General features: G+C 34.6%; 1 protein-coding gene across 1 annotated transcript in view; it reads left to right on the top strand.

Annotated features, from left to right (window-relative positions):
• Nucleotides 1-5,791: 5,791 nt before the first annotated feature.
• LOC134685003 (uncharacterized) overlaps nt 5,792-22,217 on the top strand; it is a 50,399-nt gene continuing 33,973 nt past the window's right edge. Inside the window, exon 1 of the mRNA XM_063544338.1 lies at nt 5,792-5,874. The gene's annotated coding sequence lies outside the window, so the exon portion shown is untranslated. The remainder of the gene's footprint in view (nt 5,875-22,217) is intronic.

Below are 22,217 nucleotides of genomic sequence, written 5' to 3'. Positions count from 1 at the left end.
CGATCTGGTGGTCCAACAGGATACCGTGACGCTGCATCTGGCCCAAGGTTCTTTCTGCCTGTTACATGAAGAATTGTGAATCTGTACCCTTACGTTTTCACTTTGGGGTTGAGAAGACGTCTGTTGTCGATGTCTGTGAGTGGTTGATCGTTCAGAATCTGTAGTAGTGGCTTGAGCTCAGTTGCAACAAGAAGGTATTTGCAACCAAGAACATAGTAGCGTGTTTGGTGAAGTGCATACACAACAGCCAAGGCCTCACCTTCAATAGGAGCATATCTTCTTTCTGCTGGATGTGTTAATCTGCTGCCAACTAGACATAGTTTCCAACCGTCATTACAGCAGGTAGGGGTTTTACTTGAGCACTGACAGTACTTCTGCATCAAAAAGAATCCAATTCCATCAACAGACCAGTCGGTAGCTAGGCATGTCATACGAGCAGGGTCAAAAAGACGAACACCTTCCTTCATCTCCTGGATAGTGATCTCTTTTGACTTGTGAAATACTTCATCTAATTCATTTGTCCAGCAGAATGTGGTGGATGGTTTCAATAGAGCACGAAAAGGTTTCATTTGTCTTGCCATGACAAATGCATATGCTCCTTGGTTTATTAACCCAAACCAAGCTCTTGCACCAGTAATGTCAGTTGGTGTTGGGAAGTTGCTAATTGCATCTAGGAACTTAGCACTTGGTCGTATGTTTGTTGGGGTGTTTGTTGGGGTGATTGTAAGTCCTGCAAAATCGACAGTGTCTTGAGCAAATTGAAACTTCTTTGGGTTTAATGTAATGCCGTTACGAGCACACAGGTCGAGCCATTCACATGCCTGAAAAAAATTCTGCTTCAATGGAGTTCGCCCACATACATGTGTCATCCACACATTTAACCTTGTTGTTGAAGTTTGATATTATAGCATCAAATCGTTGATTGTAAGCGTCACCGCTGGCCATAAATCCCTGTGGAGCAACCTTGTACCTGCAGCGCCCCCATGGTGTGATGAATAGGCACTGAGTGGTACCCATTCCAAGCGTCTGTCACTGTTTTTTTCATACCTCGAGGGACACGGTCAGCTAGATGAAAAGGACTTGGGAAATGATGTGTTTGCCGAACAGAATGTCGATTTTGTGGTTGTAGGTCAACTGTCCGCCTTGGCGTGCCATCAGCCTTGCTGGTTACAACCATTCTTGAGCGCCAAATTGTAGGTGTGTTTTGACTTACTTGTTCCAGGACACCAATGCGAACATCCCTCTCAAGATCAGCAAAAACTTTATCCTGCCAATGGATAGGAACAAGTGCTGGTTTGTGGACGGCTACCGGTGTGGCATTAGGATCAACATGGAGTTGAAGAGGCTCACAATTCATAAGTGGTAGGGGTTGATGTTCACATACATTAAATGTTGTAGCACCATATTAATCAAGAAGCCACTCTTTTAGTGACTCTACATGTTCCTCTGTGACCTTCAGACCGGGTGGTAAAGATGTGGAACCGGTGGTGGTAAAGGTCGACGTCTAGGACAATAGCAGGTTACATCTTTAGAGTTTTCCATAGATGCAGCAATGTTTGGAGATGTGACTGTTGATACATTAGTAAAGTTAGTGTGAATAATTCCCCGAGATATGAGTGCTTCTCTGCAAATGAAAGCTTTTTCCATGGTATAGAGACATAACACAATAAACGTGTTGACATGGCACTGCTAGTAGTGTCTTTTGTCGTAACACTTACTGCGACTGCTCCAATTACACCGAGGTCTTTTATAGCTACACGCATCACAAGTTTTACTGGAAGGAGATCCTTTTCTGTTATTCCAAGACAATTTGCAGATTGTAAAGGTATGATTGAACTCTGGCATCCTGTATCAGCCACCATGGACATAGTGATTGTCTTAAGCTGAGAGGTGTCTTGAATGGGATGTCCAAACGATGAATGGTCCTCAGGTAGGGGTGTCATGTTCACCAGTGGCATTGGGTGTGGTTTTGAGGGTCTAGCCACCCAGTGTTCATCAAATATGTGATGTTCAAGACGGGATACTTGGTTTGTCTTTTCAGATGTAGTGCACAGCTGCTCATAGATATAACCAACTTGTTCTTTTTCTTGATCTTTGGTTGATTTCCCTTGATTGGGCGGGTTCCTGTAGCCCTTACCTTGAGTGCAGATTCTAGAAGATGCATCACGGTGGCCCCATACGCCACAGGTAGTGCACTTGCTTTATGATTTGGTGTAACGACCTTTGACTGTACATTTAGAACATGTGAATGTCCAAGCTTCACAGTATCTAGACCTGGCCTTGCGATTATTCCTCTGTCCATGAGCAGGGCCACCACAAGCCCAACATTTGGCTCCAGCTGCTTGCGGTCGCTTCTGAGTATTACATGTGGCACTCATAGCACTAGCTGAATCTCCTACTGCACTCCTTGTGACTTTACCCTGCTCTTTCTTAGCAATAAATGATACAGTCTCTTCTAATGTTCTATCTGTCTTGGAGTCACCTAGCAGGTCAGACATAATTTCTGGGTCTGCAATACCTCTTACTAAATTGTCTTTTATTATCTCATCACTATAGTCAAATAAATGGTTGCAACCTAATTCTTTGCACGTTGCTTTATATTGGCACAGTGATGCTTGGCCTCTGAGACTATCCAAAAAAGTTCTGATATTTGAACCAGGTGATTGGGTCATCCTGTTCAATATGCGTTGGACTAGGGTGCTTTCTTCTTTGACAGCCAGCCTTTTGATTGCCTTTAAAAGATCTGTCTCTAGCATACTAGCAACATCACCTTGAAGGTCACGCATAATATCTGTACGCAGATAAGTGTCACAGCAGTAGAAAAAGACTGTAGGCAAAACATTGTCTGTGATCGCCATCCCTGTTTTATACATCTTCCACTGTCTGGTGAATGCAGACCATTGATCTGGATCACATCCTGTGGCTATAGAAGGTGGGTCTAATTTTAACTTGTGCGTTGACGGTTGAGCCAGAGGTGGGTGGACGGTTCTGTCATGAATCTGTAGAGCAGTGGTTAGAGCAGCAGCAAATGCTTCATTCAGGTCCTGAGATTTCCAATTACAGCCGTCTTACTCTATAGGGTACTGTAGAACTGGCATTGTAAATTCACTGTGCTTAATCTGTTAGTTGAGTATCAGTCATAAATGAGAGTCAACATCTTCCTAGGTTTATAGCTTTAATAATAAGGATTACTGATACCTGAAATCAATACACAGTATACTATTAGTAAATGATTAGTTAATAAGGAGGTGTGGAAAGTTTGTCAATGCGGAGACAACTATTAACCAAAGTTAAAATAAAGTGGATGAAAGCAATGACAGGCAACCGTATAGCCCGACAATGACAAAACCCATTGCTTCTTATCCAAATATGATAAAAAAAAAAAAGGGGATTTGTTTTAATATCAGCCTTTTCAATGATCCCCGTTAGTCTTCTAGATATCTGAGCAGTTTAATTTGCGCCCTTCCGAAAGTGGTATGGATTCAATATCGAAAATAAAAAGTCATACAACTTTTTCTAATAAATACTTTTTAACGGCGGTAACTGTATTTTAAAAGAGTATCATTCTTTGTATATGCAGCTTTGTCATTTAAGCTTTATCGAGCCTACTCTATCTTTGAAAACATGTATCAACAGACAAGCTGAGGTACAATCTCCGATTCACTCTCCCTGACAGTTGTTACTGGTATGCCGTCAGGACCTGTTGCATATTTAATGTTGACCTTGTCGCAAATCTATCACCGTCTTTGAAAACTTAAGTTCAAATCTGAACATTATAACATTTACTGCAATATTGTTCTTTATCTCTAAAATACAAGATGAATCTGACACTACGTTTAGATTTTTCCAGAACTTTACTATTGATATTGATATGAATATATCTTTTCAAAGCTCTGATATAGGCAATGCAGAATATTTAGTAAAATTTGCTGTTACAAAATATGAGAAATTATTATAAATTAAGGAATGTATCTCCCTCATGCAAAGCTCTGATTCCTTTCACGTATTTGGCTATATTTTTTAGACCTAGTGGATTATAGCTCTTCGTCTTTTATATAAGCTTATTTTGGCCACGAGCATCACTGAAGACGGACATGTATTGTCGAAATGCACATCTGGTGCAAAAAATTGCTACCGTTAATTTTATTAATGTATTCCTTTTTTAATTGATATTTGGATGGAGAGTTGTCTCATTGGCACTCACGCCACATCTTCCTATATGATCTATATAGGTAACAGCAGAGACATATACATGACTCTGGTAATATAGATAAAACATGAGGTCTGGTTAGCCTTTGAATCGGCGACTATATATATCCTGTAAAAATCATGCAGCTTCATGCAAAAACTAATAAATAAATTTACAACGACTATAGATTTGAATAAATAAAGGATATTTAATTATTTAAAATTTATCAAAGACACAAAAAAAGTCAATTGGGTACGTTCTGTGAATTTTAAGTGAATCTGATGGAGGGTTTTAAAAGATGTATAAGTACCCGTCCAAGTGCCTACTGAGTTTCTGTTCAATCAGAGACATAAATCATATATATGTAAAAAAGAAGATGTGGTATGATTGCCAATGAGACAACTATCCACAAAAGATCAAAATGACACAAACATTAACAGTTATAGGTCACCGTACGGCCTTCGACAATGACCAAACTGCCCATACCGCATAGTCAGTTATAAAAGGCCCCGACATAAAGACAAGGTAAACAACTCAAACGAGAAAACTAACGGCCTTATTTATGTACAAAAAATGAACGAAAAACAAAGATGTTACACATCAACAAACGACAACCACGGAATTACATATCTCTGGTTTAATGTATTTCTATTTGTACTGTCTGATCAGTTATACCTTTTCAACTGATCTTTATGTGTTGTAAATATTGTATGGTTACCGTATTGTATTGTACATGTTGTATTGTAGCATGTACTGTTACAGCATTGTCCCAGGTTGTGAGAGAGTTGACGTCTTCAAACGATGTTAACTCTGCCATATATATACAGTGGTGGATCCAGAAGGGGGTTCCAGGGGCAGCCCCCCTTTTTTTGAAAAAATATTGTTGCTTATATTGGGAATCACAGAAGTGTGACTGGAACGGGCCCCCCTCTTAGGTCAGTCAGTGGGCCCCCACTTATGAAAATGTCTAGATCCGCCACTGATCATTTATAATCATTGAAGAAAGGCCGAGGTGACGTACTTTTAAGACGGTCCGAAATGTCTTAATACGTGGTCCGAGTTGACTTTGGGCCGAAATGTTCTGTGTATCAAATATGGTGGATTCGAGCACCTTGGATGCAGAGTAAACAAATGATACCAGGATATCTTTGAAGCATTCAGGTAGTCACAAACTTTTTTTAATATTGTCAAATATTTCATACAACCTGAAAAATGTGTCGTCGAAAAAATGGTATTCGAATACAAGCGAATGTCTAGACAGAAAAGAACAGTCCTTTGACTTTCCACCGGTCCATCTTTTCATATTTTAAAAGTGCAATGATCAAAATTGTGGGGAGGGGGCAGAGGCGGATTTAGGGGGGCAGGGGGCCCGGGCCCCGGCCCCCCCCCCTTTTTGGGAAAAAAATTGGTTGCTTATATAGGGAATCACTGAAGCGTGACTGGAGTGGGCCCCTCTTAGGTCAGTCAGTGGGCCCCCACTTATGAAAATGTCTAGATCCGCCACTGATCATTTATAATCATTGAAGAAAGGCAGAGGTGACGTACTTTTAAGACGGTCCGAAATGTCTTAATACGCGGTCCGAGTTGACTTTGGGCCGAAATGTTCTGTGTATCAAATATGGTGGATTCGAGCACCTTGGATGCAGAGTAAACAAATGATACCAGGATATCTTTGAAGCATTCAGGTAGTCACAAACTTTTTTTAATATTGTCAAATATTTCATACAACCTGAAAAATGTGTCGTCGAAAAAATGGTATTCGAATACAAGCGAATGTCTAGACAGAAAAGAACAGTCCTTTGACTTTCCACCGGATCCGCCACTGGGGGGGGGGGGGGTTCTGTATGTGCACCAAACCCATGTCAGTATAATCAGTTTGTTGATTGTGGCCATTATCTCGCAGCAGCAGAACGTGCATGTTGTATGATCTTGTATGCATATTCAGAATATTAAACCATCACTCGATCATGTTTAATAATTTAATTTTGACATCTGCATTTTAGTAGGCTAAGTGTTTGCAATTGTATTTACAGATTTTGGTTTGATTTTTTAATTTGAGGCTATAGAGTCTAAGAGAACAGCTGATAGAAAGCTTTCAATAGTGCATGGTGGTTTCAATGAGGGGGTAATGTTAAAAAATGTTAAACTTTATGAAAGATATAACTTATATATGCCTTATTTGGCACAACTTTTGGTTTTGGATCCTAAATGCACTTTAACTTTGTACTTGTATGGCTTTAGAACTATTTTGATGTGAGCATCACTGATGAGTTCACAGGAGTTTGAAATCCTATCAATAAGGGGGTAAAAATATACCAAAGTCGACTATCACAGTAGAGCTTCTATATTTTTACCCCCTTATTGATAGGATTTCAAACTCCTGTACATGTGATGAGTCTTATGTAGACAAAACACCCATCTGGCATTTTTAATTATAACCATGGTACCTTTAATTTGATAACTATTATAACTTTGATTTTATGCATTCTTCATGTTCTTGCCTTTGATTATAAGTTGTGGTCAGACTCTTTAATTTATAAAAGAATATATTTTCTATGTACATAAGTTGAAGGCCTAAACACCAAAAAACACCATACAGCATTATTACATATAGTCATATTAATGGTGGAATTCCACAAATAAAAACATTTTTAATTTAGCATGTTTAGTAAATCATCAATTTATTTGCCTGTAAAAACTTTTTTTGTTAGGTTCCGAATCAGTCAACAGAATTAAGTGTGTTTGCTTCCTTCCTATATTTGATTTTATCTGGTGAGTTACATACATGTACCATTCTTCACAATACATGTAACTGGATGTGCTGATCTGAGCATTCATGCAACTATAGTCTCTAACCTGAAGGTCTCAGCAAAGTATAATTACTTATAATAAGGTCAGCTAACTTTGATGACTGTCAGTTTGATTGTAAGGTGTTCATGTCTGTAACGTTGGGTTTATCTGACCATGACCTCATTTTATGGTTAATTTTTAGTTTATAATGGTTTACAGAGAAATTCTACAAAATCTACATTTGTCATTGTTTGTACATGTAAAAGTACATTGTAATAGTTCAATTATTAACATCTCCATGTACATGTATATGGTACAAATCTATACTATTAAACGAGAAGACCTCATTTTTGGTGTCGCTTCTCTTCCTTCCACAATAAATCAATCATCATGCCTCTGTGTCCTATAGGTAACATGCATAGTCGCATTTGTCATCTATTCTTATGATTATTCCGATTGAGTTATTTTGGGGAAAAAACGACAAAAAAGGAGTCTGGATATGATTCCGTCATCAGACTGAATTTTAGTCATAGATAAGACTTCCTGTTTGGAACATGCACAAATACAACCAATCGTATGATAGATAACAAAAATGAAAAAAAGATAAGCCAATCAGAGCGTTCTCCAATTCATGGTGTTTAGATCGCAAGAACCACAACTATTATACCTCCTTAAAGAACTTTAGAAGACAACTATTTCTCGCGTTTACCTACATGTAAACTACGAATATACCACTTTAATAAATAGAGACTCTCTGTATTCTGTCTACTGTTTTTTTATGTTTACTATTTAAGGGGTCATACCAGTTGCATTTATATTAAAAAAGCAAAAACATGTGACACAAGTACAACCAATCGTAGAGTGTTCTCCATATCATGGTGTTTAGATCGCAAAAATACTTCCTTAGAGAGGACAAATTTTTCGCGTTTATCTACATGTAAACTACAATTATACTACTTTAATATATACATATATATAGAGACTCTCTGTATTCTGTCAGGGAATTTCTATGTTAGTATAGAAAGTCCCTGATTCTGTTTCTGTTTTCTTTGAAATTTTTGCTATTTAAGGGGTCATATACCACTTGCATATACATTAAAAATTTTAGGGATGGCAACGAGTATTCGAGTACTCGGGTACTCGCTCGGAAGGCCGAGTACTCGAGTACAGTTTTAGAACTCGGATACTGGTTTGCCTGTTATATATTTTGAGATATTTTTTCTTCACATTTCCACTTACTTTAGTTCCGTTGAAATATCCCCATAAGATTTATCCAAAAAAATCTCAATAAGAACATACATATGTTTATCTTGATGCTACTATTTGTTATAGTGGTACCAGCAACGTCTGTTCGTTTCGAGGGAGTGTTTTTATGTACACTACTAACAAAAAATAGAAAGTCAAACAGGCTTTCGTTTGTAATTGTTGACCAGATCATATTTCTGAACAATAACAAATCAAAGTAACATGCATTGAACGCTTCGCAACTGACGAGTCATTTTAACGGTGTTTGTACACGAATTAAGGCTTTCATGGATTAATGATTAATTCATCACAAGCTGTAAAACCTTACCTTTGTTTGTTAATCAAGACTTTTATGTAAACGTGATTGGTATGAGATGTACATTGAAATTAATCTAATTACTCTGTATTTGAAACTTAACTATAATTTGTTGAATTTACAATTTAAAGATAGGCAAAAGAACGAGAGCAACATTCAAACCCAAAAGTCGTAAATAAACCGATAACGTCATGGTTAAAAAAATGAAAATCAGACAAACGATGGTGCCAAAAAACCCACAGAAAAAATAAGGCTGAGCAACACGAAAAAGCACAAGTAATTTGAAGTCCAAATGACTCAATATTGTTGTTGACAAATTAATGGACATGTCGTATCATAAAAAATACCAACTCCTCAGGAACAGATGATACATATATTGTCTACTTTGTCGGAGGTTCTAGGCAAATATTTCTAATTTTAATGGAATTTGGTTCATGGACACGTACACAAACAGTAATTGCTATTATGAGATGTTATTTGTAGAAACGGCGGCCGGTAAATTAATTCATTATTTAAGGTGGTACCTAACACTACAGGGAGATAACTCTGGAAAATCAGCTAAATGTTTTAATCACGTTGTTTTGTTATGGGAATATAAAGCTTTTCAATGATCAAAAGTAGTGTTTGTCAAACTGCTATAAAACCAGTGTAATTTTTATGATAAAACGGTTGGTTGAAATTTTTGTATTTGTGTCAAATGGTCAAAGTAAATACTTTTTCAAAGTTTTATGAAAATTAAACGAGCCAAATTAATTTTAGTGAAAGTGTTGGGTACCACCTTAATTGACACAAAAACAGAGGAGCAAGCTATGTGTGTAGTACGTTTGTCTTCTGTTTATGAAAAGTAATAACAAAAACATTTCTTTCCACCTAAAATCTAAACTTTTCAATAAACATATAAGATTCATCTGAGTACTCGCGAGTACTCGAGTATCATGACCGAGTATCTGAGTATTAAATTTCAGAATTTTTGACACCCCTAATTAAAATGAATAAAACATGCTCAACTTCATATAAAACTACCTCGATTAAAAACTTTTACCTGAAGTGGGACAGACGGACGAGACGGACGGCCGGACGACCGAACAAACGAAAAGGAACGCACGGATGCACAGACTAGAAAACATAATGCCCATAATTGGGGCATAACAATTTATTGTTAAAAGGGAAAATAGTGATTTGGCAAAAATTAAAGTAAGGTAGATTTTAGAGGGAGGCAGGACCTTTTTCGGGGCGTCGGGATCAGGTGTTTTCAAGCTCGGGATTTGGGGATTGATCATTACGAGATCCGGGGGGGGAAAAAAATCGATTTCGGGATATTAATTTCTTTAAATTCTGCATCTCGGGATTTCATGGTTTTAAGCCCGGGATTTCGGGATCAGGACCCCTTCAATCAACAACCCCTCAATTTAGCCTTTAGGTTAGTCGGTATTAGTCATCTATACATGATTCAAATCCTACCATTGGCATGTTGATAAGGCTCTTCAAAAAAAGTACTGATGGATTGTCATAGAAGCATATTTTTTTAGACTAATAAGGGTATATATATAAGCAGTTACATTTATTTCATGTTTGAAACGGTGCAAATTTTTAATTTGATTTGACTTTTACCAAAAGAAGCATTGTTGCAAAGGAGAAGAATTGTGGTCGTAGGCCAGAAACACGAATATAATTGAATTTAACAGAAAGGAAACAAATATCGGACTTTGGAAAAAGGGAGATACCTTTTATATGTAATTCTTCATACATAATATATATTACAAAAAATCATCCTACAACAGTCCACAAGCTGTATATGCCCGCGATTTCGCGGGTGTGTTCTAGTGTACATTGAAAGTAATAAGATTATAAGGTGTACATGTCTCAGTCTGGCTTGGTTTATCTGATTTTGACCTAATTTTCATGGATCATTCATAATGTTAAGTTTATGAGATGCTTGTGTTAAAACTTATTCATAATGACTATCAACATAAAATTAAATCAGGCATGGTTCGGTGGGGGTTACAAGGTTATAGGAAAGAGGATTGAAATCATTGTGATGTAATTAGATTTTTTTTTATGCCACTTGCAATTGTTATAGAAAAAAAATCATATATATGCCTGTGCAATATAGTAGTATTTTTCTGATCAATGAGGGTTCTTATACCTCAACCGGTAACTCACTCAGGCACTGAAAATATACATATATATATGCAAAATGGACATGGAAATGTATGCATTCTGCTTGGAAATTTTATCATTGCATAAAGTAAGAAATTGAATGCATTAAAATCTATAGACATTCTAAGTTTGTAAAGGTTGTATAATCAACAAATACATGAAATTTACATCATTAAAAGAATTTACATAATATTGATTTGACTGTCTCTATTTTGGCATCAAACCAAAAGATTAAAAGACTGGCATAAATCCATCACAGTTTAAAAGTACGTAAATTGTTATTGTTTACATTCTATCAGCTGATCGCACAACAGAAGACAGTGAAAATTGTACATTCATTGGTGAAAGTCAAATTAGTAAAGGTAGGGTTGTTATAAATTATAGTAGTACTAATTTTACATGTAATAGAGTATTAATAATAGAAAAGACACTTTTTTGAAGTACCGGTGCATGTATATTGTCTTTACCATTAGGAAGTTGGTATGATGTCTGTATTGAATATATCATTCAGTATTTGACAAATTTGAATTTGAGAGAGAAAATTTGCCTAATAGATGTGGTACATCATGTGGTACTCTCTCAATATTTGTTGAGTAATGTGGTATTTATCATCCATCAACATTAAGGAGGACATTGTAGTGTGTTGCCTTTCCTTGTTCCAATAGTGGCTGTAGCATCAATCTTGTCTTATTCATTGGGCATGACATGGACCATCTTCGCTAGCCAAGGGTTACGATCCACTCCCGCTCTCTTCACGTGAAGAGAGCGGGAGTGGATCGTAACCCTTGGCTAGCGAAGATGGACATGGACAAATATTAAACTTGTTTCAGGATTTTAAATTTTTACCAGCAGCAGAATAGACCATCACCCCATTTGTGGTACAACAATATTATTGACAATTTCATGAGTTTTGTATAAGTTTTTGAATTGCGAAATAATATCAGCTGACCAGAGTTATTTTAAAACTTGCTAGGTCCTGTTTAATGTGAAAGGGCAGGACCTTTTTCATGACGTCGGGATCAGGTGGATTTAAGATCAGGATTTACCCTTTCGGTATCCGAGATTTCTTTTTTCAAATTTTGGGATGTCAGGATTTTTTTTTTTTTTTAATTTGGGACCTCAGGATTTCATTTATTTAAGCCCAGGATTATAAAGAGAATCAGGACCCATCCTACCCCCCTCTCTTTAATAAAAAAAATTAACTAATATGTTTATACCAATGTCTACATAACATTCCCCATTTCAACTCTCAATTTTATAACACAATATAACACAATATATAATATAGATGTGGTAGAGTAATGTTGTATGTTATAGAGAAGAACGACACATCAAAGTTAAATGAATACTTTTGTGATATATATACTTTCCTAGACTATAAAAGTCTAAAATATTGATATAATTAATAAGATGCCTTTGAAATTTATTTCCCTCTGAATTATTTATAAGAAATGAAATGGCATTATTTTCTTCTGAGTTCAGTTGATACTGTTTCTTTATGGAACTTATACAGCCATGAATCATCTGATTAGTGCTATTTGTCATGATTGTAGCTTAAATAGATTATTTACTCCAAAAGAAGGTTTTATAATGTCATATACTAAAAAAAAAAATGAAGAGAACTCACAATTATATTACATCTAGCAAAGAATTCTGCTCAGACTGGTGCTAAGGGTTTCGAGAGGTCATAGTTTTGCAGATTAAGGTCACATTACATTTGTATCTATTGATAGCCTGAACCTTGGGGATAAGTTTTGATTTGGGAAATATAAAAAACGGATGTGGTATGTTTGCCAATGACAACTCTCTACAAGACACAAAAATGACACAGAAATTAACAACTTAAGTCTCGTTCGGCCTTCAACAATGAGCAAAGCCCATACCGAATAGTCAGCTATAAAAGGTCCCGAAATGACAATGTAAAACAATTCAAACGAGAAAACTAAGGCCTAATAAATGTTAAAAAAAATGAATGAAAAACAAATATGTAACACATAAACAAACAACAACCACTGAACTACAGGCTCCTGAAAATATATTTTGAGGGACAAGCAGGACCTTGGCAAAAAATAGGATTAAAATTATTTGGTGTTGCCTATCTACCAACTTAAAAAGAAAATAATAAGCAGCCAACCCAAACAGTTTTATGACAAGTTTTTTTCCTGGTCTCTTAGGGTCGGATTCTTGTTTAAAACATGTATTAACTATGCTATTGACCTGAACTAAAAGTGTTTTGTGATTGTCAGTGTATTTTATAGAGTTTATTGTACTAGACCTAAAAATCTTATTTACAATTAGTTCATGAAGAATTACTTAGAATATAACTGGTCTAATCCATAGTGCTCCTGTAATTTTCTTAAATTGATGAGTCCTTACAAATGTACAATGTACATAAAAGTTTTGTAAAATGGTCTTTTACTGTACATTTAATTAATTAAATGGATATAAACATGATAAAAGGTGCATTTAAAACAGGGTGACCCTATAAATAATCCGTGACAAATCTACAATAATACGGTTTAATCGTGATGTGTACTCGTTGGAGCGAGTCTGTTGATATTTACTTTTTGTGTATTGGATATATATACAATGATATATGTGTGACTCCATCAGATGGTTTTGTTACTTTATGGATCTTAGAAGTTAAATATTTAGGAAGTACATAAATTGAACTATTTGAAAAGATTTTAAGGTAATTTTCTAGTTTTTATATGTAGCCATTTGATAAGACCTTAAGTGGTTGTTTTTTGATTGATAATGAATGTTAAAGTGTTTTTTTTCACAATGGCTTAAATAAATTTTGCAAGACTCAAATATTTTTTTATAATTTGGAATTGGCTTTATTATGAATTTACACACCAGTCTGATTAATCAAACCTCTCGGCGAACCCATTTTTTATAATTTTTGTCTTTTTGTAAAGGGGGGTGCTGACTGACCTAAGGGGGCCCTCTCCAGTCACACTTCCGTGATTCTCTATATAATCAACCAAATTTCTCCTCCAGAACTCCCCCCTCCCCCTCCCCCAGATCTGTAAATGCTTATAAAGAAGTGGCATCTAGATAGAGGTCACTATATATGGCCCTCATCTTGTCCGATAGTTTAATTAGTTAGTTCTTCAAACGTGAGTTATTGCCATTCATACTTGCATCTTTAGTTGTCCAAAAATCTTATCTCAGAAACCTGTTCCTGTTTTAACACTGTTGTACATGGATATATATAGTGAATGATGTCAATAAGTGTCTCAGAAGGTGTTAGGTATACAGGTAGTTTGTTCAGATGGTACTGTTCACATCACTCTATCAGTTCTTATCATAAAAGTCTGCAATCAGCATGGCCAGGTGATTTTTTTACGCATGGTGCTCTTTAACTGTAAGATTGATAAAAACTGCAGCTGATATATTTAACTTAATCTATTTTTTTGCTTTTGCAACAAAAAAACAATATCAGGTTCTTGTTTTCTTACCTACATGTACTACCTGAACTTTATCAAGTTGAAAAATAAATCTAGCTTTGAGTTCTTACCATTACTTTAAGCTCCTAGCTAGTTATCCTTACTTTGAAACCCAATCCTATCTTTGAGCCTGTACCCTTACATTGCTACTCTAAACTTATTTTCACTTTTGTACACAATTGTTTTTATGCCCCCGCCATATTGGAGGGGGCATTAAGTTTTATCCTTGTCTGACTGTATGTCCATATGTCCCAAAATTGGTTGCTGTTCTCTAACTTTAGTTTGCCTTAATCAAATTTTATTAAACTTATTTCCACAAAACACAGGTCAAGTTTAATTTTGGTGGCATCTCTTTTACTATTCTAGAGTTATATGCCCTTTTACAAATGGAAAAAATGCTGAAATTTTCATTTTAGATCTCTTTATTTGTCTGAACCAAATGTTCACAATGCTCATAACCACAAAACACAAATTAAGTTTGAATTTTTGTGGCATCACTTATACTGTTTTAGAGTTATGCCCCTTTACCAATGGAAAAATGACAAAACCATCTCAAAACTTTCTGAATTTACAGTAACTAATGCTGGCAGTAAAAGACTTGTAACTATAGTGATTTCATCATGACATTGCATGTCATAGTGTCGTCTGCTGTTAGACAAGTTGTACATCTTGACAAAGAAGATTGTTTCTGATTTATGATCCCAGAAAATTGTGGTGTATCCCCTTTTGTCAGCAGTGAATGAATGGTATACAATGTAAATATTCCTCATGTTGAAGTATAATTAAAGTAATAATAATCAGTAAGATATAAGCTATTATTTACTGGTATTGTTTTTCAGTGATTTTTTTGCCCCAACGACCTTGAAATGACATATCAAGTTGTTTAAATCTTTTTGTTTTGTTCTGTTTAACAATGTTTACCTTTAATTTGGTTGTAGAACAATTATGTAAAGATAGTTAGAACATTTGTAAAGTGGTACTTGATTTGCACTGACGATTTATGAAAATTGATGTTAGCTAATTTTTGGATTCAGTGTTGGTAGTACTCATTATGCTCTGTCAGATGAAACTATTTTCTATTAGACTTTTCTATATTAAGTCATTATGGGTTATGACATGAATTATCATTGATATTGTTAAATTATGAATAACCTGTTTACAATACTAAAATTTTTAAAAACTAATATTTTCTACCCAAGGTATCAACCACATGTCCATGTTTAAATGTTTTCATTGTCCATAACAAAAGGGGGGTTCCAACCTCGGGTTTGAACCCCCCCCCCTTTCCTGGATTCACCCTTGGGCACTGACTCACTGCTGGGTAATGTTATCTATATATATTATGAATCAGAATTAACTAGACTTATTAGTGTGAAGCATTAGACAGTCCTTATAGCATGTATAGTTGACAACAACATGTATTAGAAATTGAACTGTATATTTTACCAACAGATAACCGATTAAAAAGTGGAAAGTACAATTGAAACATTGCTAGGCTTTCTGCCAGATCATTTCAAACAAAGAAAAACCATCACATCAGAATTAAAACATATCAAAAAGGATCAATGCATTAGAGGATTTTTTTAATAAAATGCATCCTTGTTATCACGGTGAGGTGAAACTTGACACATATATATCATTCTAATGTTTTCATTTTGATCATGAGTTTAAATGTATCAATATATAAATGGCAATGTAAACATCAAACAGCTGACTCGTATTGGCACTGTGCCAGGATAGTATATGGAACAAAGAAAAGACATTATGATAAATATTGAAGTAGTAGTTTATAAAATAAATATGGAGAACGGAAATTGGCTAACTAAAGACCAAAAATATTTACATTTTGAGATTAAAATGAACTTGCACTTATTTACGTCTAGGAGTAGTTTGTCTTTGTAGCGTTTGTCGAGACATTGTGTTTGAAATGGTTTATATATATAAATAGCTCTATGATGTTAGACGAATAATCATTTTTATGTCATATGTTGTATTCTATAGAATGCTTGCTTGATATTTACTTCAGGCACTTGTTTAGGGGGTTGTACTTTTAAGATATCTGTAGAAAATACTTTGAAAAAAATCTTTGTTGAATTCAAAAAGTTGAAATGTCAATTGATTGTGGCATGCTGACTTTTTGATGGCCTCCAGTCTGCTCTTCTCTGATGCAACCAAAAACTCAACTGTTAGTGCATTGTTATAGCTTAAAGTCTTTTATTGTTTTGAAGTATTGTGCTTGGCCAAATCAAAGCATTTTTATAGCCAGAAGTCTTGTATTTGTTTGAGGTAGGGTTCGTAAATCATTTCAAATCATATTGAAGGATGACATGATAAATCGTTAAAGGAAACTTTACACTGGCAAAAAAGGGTTTCTTGCTATTTATATAAATAGATTCACATGTACTCTTAAGATGCTTTGTCTCATTTTGAGGAACAGAATCGCATACAAAATCCAAATATCTTTTACATATTTTTGTTAAATATGCAAATTTCGTGCATTTGAAAAATTCCGACAATGACTTAAGGTGGTACCTAACACTACAGGGAGATAACTCTGTAAAATCAGCAGAACGTTTTCATGACATTGTGTTCATAAGGGAATATTAAACTTCTCAATGATCAAAATAAGTGTTTGTCGAACTGCTATATTACCAGTGTAATTTTTCCGATTAAACGGTTGGTTCAAATTTTTTGAAATTTTTATATTTTTGTCAAAGGGTCAAAGTAAATACTTTGTCAAAATTTTAAGAAAATTAAACGATCCAAATTAATTTTAGTTAAAGTGTTAGGTACCACCTTAACTAGATGTTTTGTGGATTTGAACAATATTAGATTATATATAAAATCAATAGTTTGAGACCTATTCCTGTTTAGAATTATTAAAAATTAAATGCATTAGGATAATTTATTGCCCCTATTTTGTATAATTTATTTAATACCTTTTATATGAATAGATAGGTGTAGATAATTTTATATAAATCATTTAAATGAAGCTATTCATACAAGGCAAATACAATAACAAATGATAAAGAAATTTAAAAGGAAGAAAGTTTTATATTTAAACAACAGGAGACAATACAAGTAATACTTATTCAGTAAGTACCCGTGAAAATAAAATTTAAAAGATCTCAAATTAGTCACCAACAAAACTAATAAGATTTATAATGTGTCTTTTCACAATTCATCAGGTCAGAAGTTCAGGCCATCATTGTCCAGTAACAATTTACAAGGACTATTTTAAAGTAATAACTTAATTAAGGTGATATCTTTGTTAAGGTAAAACTCTAATTATTTTCACCTGTCTTTGGGATGTGTATTGGCCCTATGCCAATTTAATCCAATACACACATGGCTTGGATCTTTTGTCATTCAATTGACACAAAGAGAACCCACCAGCTGACACTGGGGTAAAAGGTATATATATACTCTCAATGTTTCTTTGTGATGCTTACTAAACAGAATCATACCAAGATACTATCTGAAATACTTTATTTTATTTTGATGTTCGTGATTTTAAATGGACTTTAGCTAAAGTGATGAACTTGTTTGATATGAAAACCTACAGTTAATTATCAGGTATATGGATTAATATCATTCTCTTTCTTTGATCTATTTGTATTATAATGATATTTGTAGCAATGTTATAACAGCACTCAGTGGCTAATCGATTTATGTACAGAGTTCATACAATGCCATGTATATTTGATATGTACAGAGTTCATACAATGCCATACATGTATATTTGATATGTACAGAGTTCATACAATGCCATACATGTATATTTGATATGTACAGAGTTCATACAATGCCATGTATATTTGATATGTATAGAATTGGGACTTTTAATGAGTCATTTTTTATTGTTTTCAAATGTTCATTTCTTAATGGAAGAGATTGACATTTAAAAAAAAATACCATTCATTAAAGCTGAAAGTAAATATTGACCATTTTTGATAGTCAGAATGAAGATTTGAATGCTTCTTTTTGTAGTTTTTGTTGAGCCTTGCTCGACTCGGGAATAGTGATCTGTGGCAGCTACAGCACAGAGACTGCAGTGGCGGCGGTTATAGCGGTGGCTACAGAGGGGGCATTGCTTAAATTATTAACAGCTAGAAGGTGGAAGACTAGGCCTGGATGCTTCATTCTTTTATATTGGTGCCTCATGTTACGAAGTTTCCATCAATCACATGTCCAATGTCCTTGACCTCATTTTCAGGGTTCAGTGACTACTTGAAAAAAGTTCAGATTTTTTGTAAAGTTAAATTCTCTCTTATTATAAGTAATAGGATAACTATATTTGGTATGTTCGTAACTTGCAAGGTCCTCATGCTCGTCAGAGTTTAAACATGACCTTGACCTCATTCCATGGATCAGTGAACAAGGTTAAGTTTTGGTGGTTAAGTCCATATCTCAGATACTGTAAGCAACAGGGCTAGTATATACGGTGTATGGAAGGACCGTAAGGTGTACATGTCCAACTGGCAGGTGTCATCTGACCTTGACCTCATTTTCATGGTTCAGTGGTTATGCTTAAGTTTTTGTGTTTTGGTCTGTTCTTTTCTTATGCTGTATATATGCAATAGGTCAACTTTATTTGGTGTATTGAATGATTGTAAGGAGTACATAAGCAATAGATCAACCTCTATTTGTTGTAAGTTAGCTGTACATGCCTGCCTGGTGCAGTTCATCTGACCTTGACCTCATTTTCATGGTTTAGTGGTCAATGTTTAGTTTTCTTGATCAATGTGAAGTTTATGTGACAGTTGTAATAAAGCTTTATATTTTGGACTACAAAAATGTATCAACATAATATCAATGATAAGTAAAGAAGGCGAGACATTTCAACGTGTGCACTCTTGTATTGGAATGTAAAACCATTGACTGAAGTATATCTTGTATAAAATGCAGAAGCATATTGTATATTGAAACTAGTCAAATTGTCAATGGACCTGTCCTAGCTGTCAGGAAACCCATGTCCTTTTGTAAGTCCATTGAATGGGTTGAAGGTTCCTCACATGCATAGACTCATGGCAATATAGAGCCATATTTTGCTCCATAAAACCAAGGATTTGTAAAGTGAGACAGGACGCATTCAGACGGGGGCATGACGGGTTGTCCTCAGCTTACTAAAGCATACTTCAATAATTTTGCCTGAAAAATTTAAGTTTGTTTCCCTTCTTGGCCTAAACCTTAAATCCTGGATCTGCCCCTGAGACTATACAAATCATTGATAAAAGTTTTTAAATCTTCTTGTTTTTCCCTTGCAAAAAAAGTCTGGCATGCTTTAATGAATGGACCATCATCAGACATGCCCAAAATAAAAATAGACGGAAGATGAGATATCAAAATACATTGTAAAAATCTTTTTAAAAAAAAATCCGTTTATATGATATGGAGGAGGTGATATAACATTATCAGAAATCATATAAAGAAATAGTGCGTACAATTATTTGGCATGGTCATGTTATTAGTATGAAGAACTTTTGATATATATGTATTTAATAAATGACCTTGACAAAGCTTTCAATCTATTTATATTATGTATAATGAAAATATGTCAACTAAATCTAAAGCTTTTGTAAACTGTTTAGAAAAAAATAAAGTTGTGTCTGGGACTGAGAAATTCCTCTGACCTTGGATACAATAATCCTTAAAATCTTATTCGAGGCCATCTTCCCTCTGTACTGAAAACCTTTATAAAATTGTGCATAGAATGGAAGACACAAAAGGTGGAATATTTAATAAATATTCCACCTTTTGTGTCTTCCATTCTATGCACATTTTCCTTATGAAAATTATTCATGCATCCTTTTGAATTTAATTTTGAATATTTTTTTTCACAAATTTATAATTCTTGATATATATTTTAAACTTTTTTGGTTCATCTTTTGAAACATTTTCCTTTATGTTTTCTTGAAACAAGTTATATACATGATATATGGCTCACTAAATAAGGTGTCATCTTGATGCTCTATTTTGAGATTTCGCTGGAAGATTTCATATTATATTAGATACTTTTTCTTTTCTGAAACATTCAAAATATTATGGAAACAGCCACTCTGTTTGCCAAGGCACATACAGGGGGGGGGTATTTGAATATTTTACTGTGATTGAACTGTAGAGCTCATACAAGATGATCACAGTGGACCCTATCATTGACTTATGATCTTTTGTTATTATACGTGAATAATATAGGCAGATCCAGGGGTGGGGGCCTGGGGGGCCCAGGCCCCTCGCTTTTGTGTGAAAAATTTGGTTGATTATATAGGGAATCATTGAAGCATGACTGAAGCGGGCCCCCTCTTAAGTCAGTCAGAGACCCCCCCCCCCCCCCTTAGGAAAAGTTCTGGATCCGCCACTGAATATAATATAAGGAGATATGGTATGATTACAAATGAGACCACTTTCCACCTGAGACCAAAGGATTAGGATGGTAACAACCATAAGGAAGTAAAAATAGGATCATCTTTATTATGTGCATTAAAACTACTAAACAAATCTGTCCACCCTTATCATATACATTATATATTCCACTTAAAATCAGGATTTTAAAATGACTTGTAATTAAAGGTTCTATTATACATATCATTTGAATCAAAAACACATTTGTTTTATTTTATAAGGAATTGGCAGTGAAGTTTATATGTTCCAGTGGCCTATTTTTTCTTTACAGAATTAAGAGGTTAATTATTTTCTCTAAACTATTGAAGCAAAAGTAACAGAGTTTCTACATGCTAAGTTTATCATTTATAGTCTTAAAATAGAACTTCAGAAGTTTAAAATTGTAATTTTAAAGGTGGATTTAAATCTAACATTTTATAGCCTGTTTTTCATTTAAAATATCATCTATCAAAAATAAGTGTTAAAAAAGTGTTATATTAAATTGGCTATTTTCACTGATATCTATTAAATCAACTTGAACATCCTGGTAATGTCTCAATGGCAATCATACCACATCTTCTTATTTTTATATTTTATTTCATTGTGATAAATCATAATGAAAATTATAGAAAATAACTTCTCTTTTGACAGATATTTTAAAATTAATGTAAGGAAATTGTACCAATTAATTGCTAATTGTATCTATTGGTGATGAAAATAGAAATATATACAAAATGTATATATATATATATATAGGTGCAGGAGGAAAATAATTACAGCATTGTTAAACTCTGGTCACCAAATAGGATGTTGAACTGAGTGGGGAATATATTTTCTTTGAGTTGTTATTAGGACAAGGAAGTCAGTGAGTTCATACTTCCGTGGGTAAGTAACTTCATTTGATTTCAGTACCATGTACCTTGATAGTTATTTTCACCAGATTGTTGGTGTAAAGTACCAGGGTTTAGGTGCTGGTGTGGTCAGTTGAGCTGTGCAAATTTAAGGGCAAGCTAAATGAAGCCGGCCTCCAGTGGCAAGATTTCCTCACTGTGTTGAAGACCCTTTGGTGGCCTTGGGCTGTTTTCTGACCTTTGGTTGGGTTGTTGTCTCTTTGATACATTTCCCCATTTCCATTTTTTAATTTTGATTGTGATAACTCCACTTTCATGACTTGTGACGATTCATTCTGTAATTGTACCTATTTCATTTCAAAATAAGATGAAAAGAATTCAACCATTCAGATATCACTTTCAGCAGCAAAATGATTGCTTTAAGATTCTTTTTATCCAACTTTAGTATATACATGGAAAGCTCCATAATTTTTCTCTCTCATATATTTGGAAGATTGCATCTCTTTTCTTTGTTTGGATATGGACAAAGGTTATAATAAAGTGTATTGATTAATTAATTAATCAACTTTTTAAGTATAAATCCAATAATTTCACATACATTATTGATAAAGACCTGTTGTCTTTTGAAGTTTTTGTCCAGTCCTAACAGTTATTTAAAAGTGTGGAAGGTAAACATCTGTTTGAGGTGTCTTTATCTACCTGTCCAGACAGGTAGAGTAATCCACCCTTGTCACAGGCAATACACATCTTTGGTTAGAATATACTGCAGCAAAGTGACTTGATATGATATAGTACATGTTTCAAACTAAATCAATTAAATTGATCAATTTTAG

Source organism: Mytilus trossulus, chromosome 9, assembly GCF_036588685.1.
Source record: "Mytilus trossulus isolate FHL-02 chromosome 9, PNRI_Mtr1.1.1.hap1, whole genome shotgun sequence".
Classification (NCBI taxonomy): domain Eukaryota; kingdom Metazoa; phylum Mollusca; class Bivalvia; order Mytilida; family Mytilidae; genus Mytilus; species Mytilus trossulus.
The sequence above is the reverse complement of the archived record's forward strand: the minus strand, read 5'-3'. Positions and strand labels throughout refer to the sequence as shown.